The sequence below is a fragment of the Pogoniulus pusillus genome, chromosome 11 (genome assembly GCF_015220805.1).
Source record: "Pogoniulus pusillus isolate bPogPus1 chromosome 11, bPogPus1.pri, whole genome shotgun sequence".
NCBI lineage: Eukaryota > Metazoa > Chordata > Aves > Piciformes > Lybiidae > Pogoniulus > Pogoniulus pusillus.
The window spans coordinates 24280753-24291814 of NC_087274.1; the positions used below are offsets into that span (position 1 = coordinate 24280753).

The 11062-nt window shown below is 40.9% G+C and overlaps 1 long non-coding RNA gene across 1 annotated transcript in view; it reads right to left on the reverse strand.

Annotated features, from left to right (window-relative positions):
* Positions 1-5527: 5527 nt before the first annotated feature.
* Positions 5528-11062, reverse strand: part of LOC135179553 (uncharacterized) — a 29367-nt gene continuing 23832 nt past the window's right edge. Inside the window, exon 3 of the long non-coding RNA XR_010304040.1 lies at positions 5528-6148. This is a non-coding gene — a long non-coding RNA (uncharacterized LOC135179553). The remainder of the gene's footprint in view (positions 6149-11062) is intronic.

The following is an 11062-nucleotide window of genomic DNA, read 5'->3' on the forward strand; positions in this document are numbered from 1 at the left end:
GTAGGCTAGATATGAGACAGCAAATTTGCCTTGTGCTAAGGAGTGGCAGAAGCAATCAGATTTTCCAGTAATATGTACACTTTATGAACCATTTTATTGCAAATTCTTCATAAAAATCAGGATATAAATCAATGTGGAAGACAGAGCAGTATGGGCTCTCTATGTACAAGGATTTGTGTCTGTAGAGCTGTTACAACAAAATACTTTGTACAGGCCCTGTCTCATTTTATTGTAGTCCTATAATGACCTTTACAGAGGAGAAAATTAAGAACCCAGTTCTGAATTTGGCACTGAAAAATTATTAACACGATTGGTATTCAAGCACAACTAAATTTTTCAGCAGTACAAGTGTGACCTGTGTTACACAACTGTCTCAGCATACTTTGTATTCTGGAAGATACTGTTCTGTGCCTCTTTCTACCTCTCAGAAAGATGGGGGGCCTACCTCTTACTGGATCTTTAACATTAGCAAATCATTATCAATTATGTTTCAAGTGATTGAGTCATGGGATGTTACCTTCCCACTCATCCAGCATAATCCAGTTTTGGATGCTATTTTACACTATGGGCCAATGGGTAGTCCAAAGGGAGGCACAGAAAGGATCAAAGATTTAGAGGACAAGAGTGGCAAAGAATGAAAGAGGGTGGTGTTTAAAACGGGGGGAAATGAATGTAAAAGGCTGTTAAAATAATCTGAGCTCTGATAAGGAGTTATGTAGTCTGACCTTTTACCTGGTCAAGTATTAATAGCCTCAAAGTACAGGCAGAAAGGGCTCAAATTAGACACTGGGGCAGGGAGAGAAAACTGTCAAGCTGCAAGAGTTATATAAGGGTTTGATGTTACTGTTCATCAGGCATGCATCCCTCAGGAGTGGTGATGCATAGATGACCTTGCACTTGAGCAGGGGGCATAGACTGATTGACTCCTGAAGTCACTTTTAATTTTGTTCTTGTATCTTTGAATACTACCTAACTATATTTGAAACATATTATTGCAGAAGCTCGCTCTCTGAAGAAGGGAGATGTGGCAGTATGGGCCATCGTTCCTCTCTTAGTGGCAGTGGGAAGCTTGTGTCTCTACTACAGAAAGAAACAGCACTCAAAACCTGGTGAGTGACAATATTTCAATTAGCACATACTTTCTAACTTAGGTGTTTGCTCTGAGATGGCTGGATGGATGCATTTAAGGAGCATCACTAAGAGGAATGTCGATATATGGCTGTTACTCACTTGGTCTTGGTCTGCTAGGGGCATTTTGAGCTGAGAGGAGGGTTTGGAAATCACCATTTGTAGTTCAAGTGAGCACTCTTGCCTCTGTTATTTATCTTTCCAGAAAGAATAATCACTGAAAATGACCTGTGAGCATATTGAAGAAGTAGCAGCTCTGATAATTTTTTAGCAGACTATGAAAGTGAGGAATCAGAACTTCACTCTGCAAAACGGTCTTATGTTAGGCAGTGGCATCTGAAAGTGACATCTGAAAGACTCAAATCTGGGGCCTTTGTTCTAAGTTATGTTATTTTAAGCTGTGTTTGTTTGGTGTTGGTTTTTTAAACTAATTATTAGTTTTTCTTTGTTGTAAAATCCTGAAATGAGGGATGGAAGAAGTCACAAGAAAAAACAGTAACGACAAGAGTGCTTGACAAATGTAAATGTAGGACTGCTGCAGATGGTGGGTATGGATCAGTGACATAAAACCTAAGGCAACCTTTTAAGTAACCATAGTGTGAGTATTACAGTTGCAATGTGAGGCTTACTCAGCTTGTGAGCTGTCAGGGATATAGGTGGAATATCTGTGACTTGAGGTGCAATTCAATTTGCAGATTGAAAAAGCAAGGGGAGGTGACTCAAGCAAGTGAAAGTTCTTAATTCATTTACTAGGGCTGACACAGGCATGGATCTTGAGGCCTGTGTATGAACTGACCCATGGTGGGTGGCCGCTTAAGAGTGAGCTGATCCATTCTCGTGATCAAATTTTATGACACAAGCTCTACTGACCAGATCTCCATCAAAGAATAGAATCATAGAATGGTTTAGGTTGGAAGGGACCTCAAAGATCATCTAGTTCCAATCCTCCACCATAGGCAGGGACACCTCCCACTAGAGCAGGCCTCGTCCAACCTGGCCTTGCACACCTCCAGGGAGGGAGCAGCCACAACCTCCCTGGGAAACCTGTGCCAGCGTCTCACCACCCTCCCTGTAAAGAACTTCTTCCTATCATCCAGTTTAAATCTTCTCTCTGCCAGTTTAAACCCATTTCCAGTTTAAAGCCATGGCCCCTTTTCCTGTCATTACAAGACCTTGTCAATAGTCCTTCCCCAGTCTTCCTGTAGGCTTCCTTCAGATACTGGAAGGCCACTTCAAGGTCTCTTCAAAGCCTTCTCTTCTCCAGGCTGCAGAGCCCCAACTCTCATAGCCTGTCCTCATAGCAGAGCTGCTGCAGCCCTCTGAGCATCTTTGTGGCCTCCTCTGGACTCACTCCAACAGTTCCATGTCTTTCTTGTGTTGGGGGTTTTGGAACTGTACACAGTACATCATCTAAGGGGTGTTCAGAAACCTGAAGGTAGCTGTTTCCATCTGGAAGCTGAATATTACTCCAGCACCTGTCATCAGGACGGGTTGCACAAGACCTATGCACTCTTCATTTCAGAGCTTTATAGAGCTCTGATAGAGTACTGCGTGAGCTCTGGTGGAGTACAGGATGACTCTGGAAATGGGCAGTAGAAAATTAGTGACTGCGACTTGACTTTTACTAAGGTTCTACACAACTTCCTGAACTAGCAGGAAGGCTTCAGGAGGAGCAGATGCTCGAAGCTGCAGAATTTAATGGGATAAATGAATCCACCAAAGAAGCAGCTGAGGAAAACTCATCTTTGAGTTCTGCCGAATGGGTAAGTGCTTTATAAAAAGGCTCTCGCTGTGAGAATGCTTCTGACTTTCAAGCTGAGGCACTGGGGAGTGCACTGAACACAACAAGCTGCTGTTTCTAGGATGGCATGGGTAAAGAGAAAAGAAAAAAATAAGCAATAAAAAAAAGGAAGTTTCTTGCACAAGAGAACACTCAGATTTTTTTTAAAAAGAAGTATTTATGTAGTAGGGAAGTACTGGATTCTGTTATATTTAATCACAGTCTACAATTGCCTGCAGAAGAGGGCAGCAAAAAGTGGAGAATATCAAGTGATATTCTTGATACCAGGACTGAGGCTGAGTGGAGGAAGTATAGAAGTAAAAAATGGCAATAAAGTCTTGTAACATGCAATTTTATACCAAGCTCAAGGGCCTTGGATGAACATCAGCTCATGAGGCCACTAAAACTGGCAATGCTTACTGAGAGCAGTTAGCAGATTTCAGGCAAGCTCCTTTTCCCAAGCAGTTATTCATCTTTTAATTACATTAAAGCATGAAGTGTGCAAGGGAGAGAAGCCCAAATTTAACTCTTGCATAGGCAAGTGCAACTTCTACTGCAATCAACTGGACAGGCTTAGACAAACCACACAGAGATGTGTAAAATGCTGAATCCCCTGGTCACAACTAGCATGTAAAATGCTACAGCCCTTGGTCTTAATAACCTTAAAGGTCTTTTCCAGCCTTAGTGATTCTATGATTCTTAGTGATTGGTCACTACTGCAGATATTAAGTTTATAAATTCCTGATTTCTCATGTTAGAGAACCTGGCTTTAATACTGACTTGGTCATACTGGCACTGTGCTTATGGTGAGAGAAAATGTCAGGCTGCAAGTAGTAGAACAGTAATGTCTATTTTTGTTGTGCAATAGTCATCATTCAAAAAAAGAAATTGTATAGCTGGGAAAAATCCATTCTCCATAGTATTTGTAGATTGCTACTGAAGCTAAGAGATTTGCTTTTACAGGTGATATCAGAGTAGAAAAAAATTAAAATACAAGGCATGAGATGGTCTGGTCATAGTCGTAAATCTAATGACTCTTCTACTTGTGAATATTTAATAGAGACATACAAAAACAAGGTAGAGAAGGAAGGAGAAAGCAAATATCAGATGTGGTGCAGAATGCTCATTAGTAACCTCTAGCAGGTCAGGGTTTGCATGGACACCAAGACTCACTCAGAGGATGTGTGAATGCAGTTATAGAAGACCTTTTGTTGTTGCTTTAGAGCTCATCGGCTGTTAGCCACAGGAACATGCTGTGATACAGATTCAGTTGTTTTATTTCCTGTACCAAACATTTTTTTCCAATTTAATAAAGCACAAAGACTGATTTAATAGTGGTATCATTTTAAATGTCAAGGCATAATTAGATCTTACGAATCACTGAAGAGATCCAGTGGGTTGGTAAAGGCAGTACATACAGTGTGCACGGGCACCCTATTTCAAATACATTAAGCCAACATAGCTGCACTCATTGCCTTGCAATTGGGCTGCAGAAGATGGTCAGTGTAATGCATTTTCTTCTTCTGCCTGTGCAAAAGTAAATCTCTAAACATTTCACACAAGCATTTTACATTGCTTACACTTATTAACCTTGGAAATTTGCTGCAGATTCGAGGTAGGTTTGGGTGCCATTTCTAGAACAGCAAACATGAAGGTTCTGTAATCCCTCTGCAAGGCTATCTACAGTCTCACATTTATGTCATGGTTAGGTTTTTTTTTCCATTGCTTGGGGTTGCACAGGCAATCTTGTATCACAGAACCTGGATCAAGGCATGGATTTTATTCTCACCTTTACCATGCATCACTACAATGCTCAGCAATCAGGTCAAGTGACAACACATAGCTCCAAGAATCTGTCTCTGGAGGTTCATCCCATATTTCCTGAGTTGAGATGCTCAGGGAGTATTATCCAGAGTTCTGCTAGCTGCAGGGAAATTTGGCCCTTGAAAGGATTCTTGAAGCTGTTGATGATTTTCCATTGCTAAGTTCAGTAGATTCCAGCCCAAATTTAAGCACTTCTGTAGCATTAATGCAAACTTTTTTTTTTCCTCATGGAGCCACACAGAAAGCAAACTCATGAAGGGATCTGGTTACAGAAAAAAGCATAGAAGCATTTTCCAGAATAGCTAGCTGGCCACTCCTGCCTCTCTCTTCTGAGGATCATTCACTACAACAGAAAGAGTAAACTTTCCACAGTAAAGTAAAAGTGTAAAGACAAAAAGCTGCCACTCTGTGGCTTCCACTTTTTAATTGTTTTATGCCATATCAGCTTGAGAATTTAATCTGATATGTGTGTGAGCACACATCTTTGTGCATGTCAAAGGGGTCTTTCTCAGGTTTTGCTTAGTGACTTACCTGAAGATCTTAGCTCCTATGTGTGCTTAGGAAATTAAATCAGGCTGATTTTTGCACAGTCCAGAAGAACACTGCAATACCAGAGCAGCTGGCTGATTTACTGCAACAAAAGAGCATCCACCCAGGAGGAACAGTGTGATAAAGCTTTTTGGAAATGCTGGAGTTAAGTGATCAGGAGCATAAAAAAGCTTTGCCAGTTCAGATTTCAAAGAACATGGTTTAGACTGCAACTTGACATCTTTGTAATCCTAAATTAGTAGTCTGTGCCTGGTACCTAATTAACTAAGAGAACTGGATCCAAACATAGCCAGACTTTGCCCTTCAGTGTTAGTACTCAGACATTTTTTCCCTCTGAAATTACATCTCTGTGGCCTGTGTTGCTCTCTGTTCCCTTGGGCTGCTCTAAATGCTGTGTCTTTGGTAGAAGTTCATTTTAAATCAGTTTTATGAGTGAAAGTTATTTTGACTGGCATTTTATTTGCTTTTAAGGCTGTGTCTACACTTTATGAATCACTCAATTCTTTTTTATGCAATGAATAAAGGGGAAAAGATGACAAATCCACTGCAGCTATTGTATCCAATGCAGCAAATGCCACAAACTAGGGCAGCTGAAAAGTTTAGAATGAGACAAGCATCTGCCGTCTGCTTTGACATTCAGAACTAAAAGGACAACGTCATAAACATACATATGGCTAAATAACTCTGAAACTGAAAACAGTTTGATAATTTGCTGCTGAAGGATGGATTACATGAGTTTCCTGCCAGGAGAACATCAGAGAGATGGTGTGCAAGAAAACAAAAAAAGGTTGCTTCACTGAATGCTGGAGTCTGAATTTGAAGGGTGCATCATTTTAGAAGACTGTCTCCAATTCTTCTCTCCATGACCTGGAATAGTAAAGGATGTATTACAGTATCACAGTATCATTAGGGTTGGAAGAGACCTCACAGATCATCAAGTCCAACCCTTTACCACAGAGCTCAAGGCTAGACCATGGCACCAAGTGCCACGTCCAACCTTGCCTTGAAGTGCCCCAGAGACGGCGACTCCACCACCTCCTCGGGCTTTGAAAAACCTCCTGGGTTGAAAAACATTCTCCAAGGAAATAATTTCTTCAGACAGCCTGTGTTTAAACAGTATAAGGTAGAAAATGAATGCATGTGGTGGCAATCGTTTGACCAAACTGTGCTACTGTAGGATGGAATCTGGTCTGTGAAAGCATCATCAGTGTCGACCACATCAGAGCCACAGCTGGCATGGCAGAAAGGACTACATTCCCGTTAGAGTTAATTCATTCACACACTAGGCAAAGTCTTTCAGAGAAGGTAGTCTCCTACGCACAGCAAAATAGGAGGTTTAAATGAAGCTATATATATTATTATTATTATTATGTATAATTACTGTCTAACTGGTGGAGGAGGGATGCTTGGAGGAGGTGGGAGTGTTAGCACTTGTTCTACCTTTGCCAGCTCTAAAACTGGGGGTGGGAGTGGGGGGGAAATCACTGAAGAAAAATCAAAACTGCAGATGTCAGTAAAACCTGGCTTCCTGGTCTGAACAGAGGTGAGGAGTATTGGCAGCAAGGCCAATGGCAACTGTCCAAGGACTGCTGAACACAAAGAGGAGATATCTCAACTGTGGCTGCAATCATCTACCAGGGCTATTTCATCTTCTGTTAAAGATTTTTTTCAGAGCTTAGCTGGAAGTGATATCTTGACAAAAAAGCAAGGAGAAACAACATCACTGCTCAGGAGGTTTGTTGCAGCTTGTACTTGGGCAGTGCAGTAGATGCAGACCTGCTCTTCTGGAGCCCTTAAAAATAGCTTGTGTAGGCTAAATGGATGACTGCCTTGCTGGTCCATGTTCTGTAATGAAACCTTTGAGGCCACACAGCATGGGCTTGTGCTATGTCTCTGTCCATGCTGTCATGCCTGCAAATCATAAAGCTACATCTCTCCAATCACCAAAACTTGTTTGAAACTTGCTTTTATCTAAAAAAGATCCACTGCAAAACTACCACTGTTCTCAAAATCTCAACAGCTACAGCCCAGGCTTAAACTGACTAAGAATGTCTTCATTTAACTAGTGAAGACCACTCTCAGTTTTAAAAGCACTCCTCCCTGAGGTAGGTGTGGTTCTGGAGATGAGCTGACTCTGCAGAAAAGGTCTGATCTATGCAAACAGAAAGGAGTTGTTTGAAAATTCATCCTTGCTTAGGATAGGAAATAAAAATTGAACTCAATACATTGTCTGAGATGAAGTATTTTCACCTGCCTTCTCTATTAAAGACTGTGACCTTCAAATAGGTCCCAAATTTAAGGAAAAATACCACTTAGTAAGAAACTGAAACTTGTCATGGTGTCAACAGGATCCACGTTTCCACTAAAATCTTCTCTTTAGGTTATTCTGCCTCAATGAACACGGCTTTCAAACCCAAATGTGATTTGGTGTGCTGCTCTCTTCCGCTATCAGACTCCAAATCAAGACCCTCTGTAAAAAAAGCAGAAATAATCCAGAGAATAACTCTTTAAAACTATCACAATTTATTTTTGTCATTTTGTTTGTCTTGGGTAATTATGAGGGTGGCTGTAAAGGGTTCTTGTTCCCTTTAATAAGTGGCCTTGTCTCAGTATTTTGTATACAGGAAACTGCAAATACAACTGATAAATAAATATCCAGATCAAAATGGCAATAACCAATTTTCTTTATCTAGAGAAAGAACTTCAACAGGAGGTGATCACTTGAAGAAGAAGAAGGGTCTTGTGAAGTACTACATTCTAGTAGCAAGGCTTTGGCTTGGTTGCTGTGGTCTGATGCTGGGCACTGGTGAATTTTTTGGCTGATAGGATGTGGCAATGATTAAACCCTTGTCATTTTTCCAGAGCAGAGCCAGTTGGCAGGGCTCAGCAGCATCTTACCCAGCCAAAGCTGCTCTTAGCAAAGTTATTTCACAACTTTGTCTCAGGTAGTGCTCAGGTCCACAGAGGCAGAGGAGTATAGAAGGTATAAGGCAAAGAGGGAATGTTTAGCATTATCAGAGGATTAGTGAGACAGAGGTTAGAAATCAAACTATAGGGGAGGGTTCAAAATAATAACAAAGAAATGGATATGTCAAATACACGTGCTCTGAAACGCTCAGCTTCTGTGACCTGCTGATGTGCTTGTCTTGTCCTAAAGCTGAATGATGGGCTCCCTGAGCCAGGGATTCTCTCTCTCTATGTTGCCTGACATATCAGGATCACAGTTCATGGTTTAGACTTCTGAAACTACAGTGGAAATAAATCATGAAAGCAAGTAATAAGTATTGCTTCCTTTTTGTACTTTTTAGCATTTAACTCTGAAAAGGAAACCCAAGATATGCATCTCTTATGACGACAGCAGAAAAAGGTCAGGTGTCAGGGTGACAAACACTCTGAAATACCAGGCATCTAACAGCTTTGCTCAGAAAACTTTCCTTTCTCAATTTAGCACTTGTACAACATTAAATACGAATTATCCTTTTAAGATTCTCTTTAAACACAGGCTAAGCTTAACCTACAGGCCTCATTTAAACAGGGGCTCCTATCAGCAAGAAAGGAAATGGAAAGAGCAGTGGTCATTTCATTCAAGCTGAGTTAACTGCCTCTGGGTGGAAAAGAGTAGCAACAGGTTGCTCATCTTGCCTGCAGATATGCAGTGTGGCAGCAAAATTATAAGAGAGATTGGTGTGGGTGCTCAGTGGGAGGACCTCAGGCAGGCACAGGCCATTTCTGAGAAGCCATAACCAGAATGCTACTAAATACATCCAGTAGGTATCTACCTAGATATATTTAAATATATTTAAAAGATAGATTTTGGGGGAAAAATGCAACTCCAATGTCTGTATTCATGACCGTATTTCCTCAACACACTCAAGCATCCCCTGGCTTTAGGTGAGTCTGTTTATGGTTGGGATTCCCCTTCCCAGACCTTGAGTCCCAAGGATACTCCCAATTCAAGAAAAGAGTGGATGAGGCACTTAGTGCCATGGTCTATGTTGATTGGACAGAGCTGGGTGATAGGTTGGGCTGGATGATCTTGGAGGTCTCTTCCAACCTGGCCAATTCTATGAATTCTGTGCAGGTAAAGCTTTCCTCATTTTCTGTTAAGCAGAACCTGAGGTTAAACTGTTACCAAAGCATGCTCTGAACATGTTGATACTGTTAAGTTCAATGAGCAATCCAGGACACTGGAAAATTGGAGGGGTTTGGTAATTTTGCAATGCTTGTGTATACTTCAGATGTTACCCTCTTGCATGGAGGAAAATAAAGCACTTTCATCCTGCTGTCAAGATATAACTTAAGAAAAGCAGCAAGTTCAGCATTTCAGGTTGTGCTTTCTTCCTCCTGCGTTCCTTCCATTCAGACATTTACCAGATCTGTGGAAATTGTCACCAAGTCCTTCCCATGTAAATTCCTGCACGTTTCAGAATAAACTTTCATGGCTGGTAAGTGCTGACAGAAGTTTCATTTTAGCTATTCAGCTGCCTGTGACAAATGGTTTTTAGAATAGAGCTGAGAAATGTATCTATTCAGACTTTTCAAAGAGAAAATCAGCACAAATCTCATGTAAGCATCTGGCCAAAAAATTGAGTCTACCTGAATGGGGTTTGGAAACATTTTGTGTAACAGTCCATATTTGTATCACATTAATAATTTAAACCTCTGGCCCAAGACCGATTTCTGTATAAACTCTCAGTAAATTCTCATCCAAGCTGTTGCCTGTACCATTCTTTGAAGGAAGAAACCTGAAAGAAGAAAATGCTATTGTTCACATGAAAACAATAATACGAAATGGAAACAAGCCCACAGAAAATTGGGTTGTCTCACTGGGGAACTGGGCAGATGGATTGGCATCACAATACTGCTTGCTCTCCTGTGTGTGCCTCCCGTTTGTACTCTGCAAACAGCTGCAGTAATCTGTGTCTTGTGCACAGAGCTGCTATTTTAAATGGAAAGCAATTTGTGAGTAAATATTTAAGCAGCACAAAAAGTGTGAACTGCAAAGTCTGAGCAGTACCAATGTGTCCATGAATACAAACACAGTGAAAAAGAGACAAGGCAAGCAGGCAGTGCTGCCATGGTGACAAGTCAGTGCAGAAACCCCAGCCCTGTGGTTTGTGGGTTAACATTTTTGGAGTTGCCTTTTCAAGAACTATGTCTCACCTGTTTGCAGAAGAAAACAGGTCAAGAATGAGGACACCTTTTCTGCCAGGTTATGTGGCAAAGGTGTGGACGTACTGACAGATCCTGCTGACTGAAGCTGATGGTCTCCCCCTCTGCCTTTGCAAATGAATTTTTTTTTTTCTTTCTTTTTTATAATTAACACCAAACTTAATGATTCAATGGCATGAGAATTTATGAAGTAGATGCTTAAATTCTGCCAAGTTTCCTTCAGAGAGAGGAATTGATTTTAGTTTGATATCCATATTAAATATTCACAGCACAGAAAAGAACAAAGGTAAGTTCCTTGCACTGCTGCTGTGTGTATATGAAAACATCCTATTATATATATATAGCTAACCAGGACCAATTGTTTATTCTCTTCTTGCTCCATCTTCTGAAGGAACCTCACAGATTTCAGCACACCCTTTAATCTAAAACTTCAATTTTTACTTGAAATCATTATCCACTTAGTGCCAATCTGCTCCAGCTGTTATCATGAAGTTGAAGCTGCACGAAAAAGTAGTTCACAGGAGTTGTTCAGGCAAAGCATACAGCCTAGAAAGGTGCTCTGATACTCTGGGAAATGCTGTTCTTGGAGAACAGAAGGTGGAAATCCCT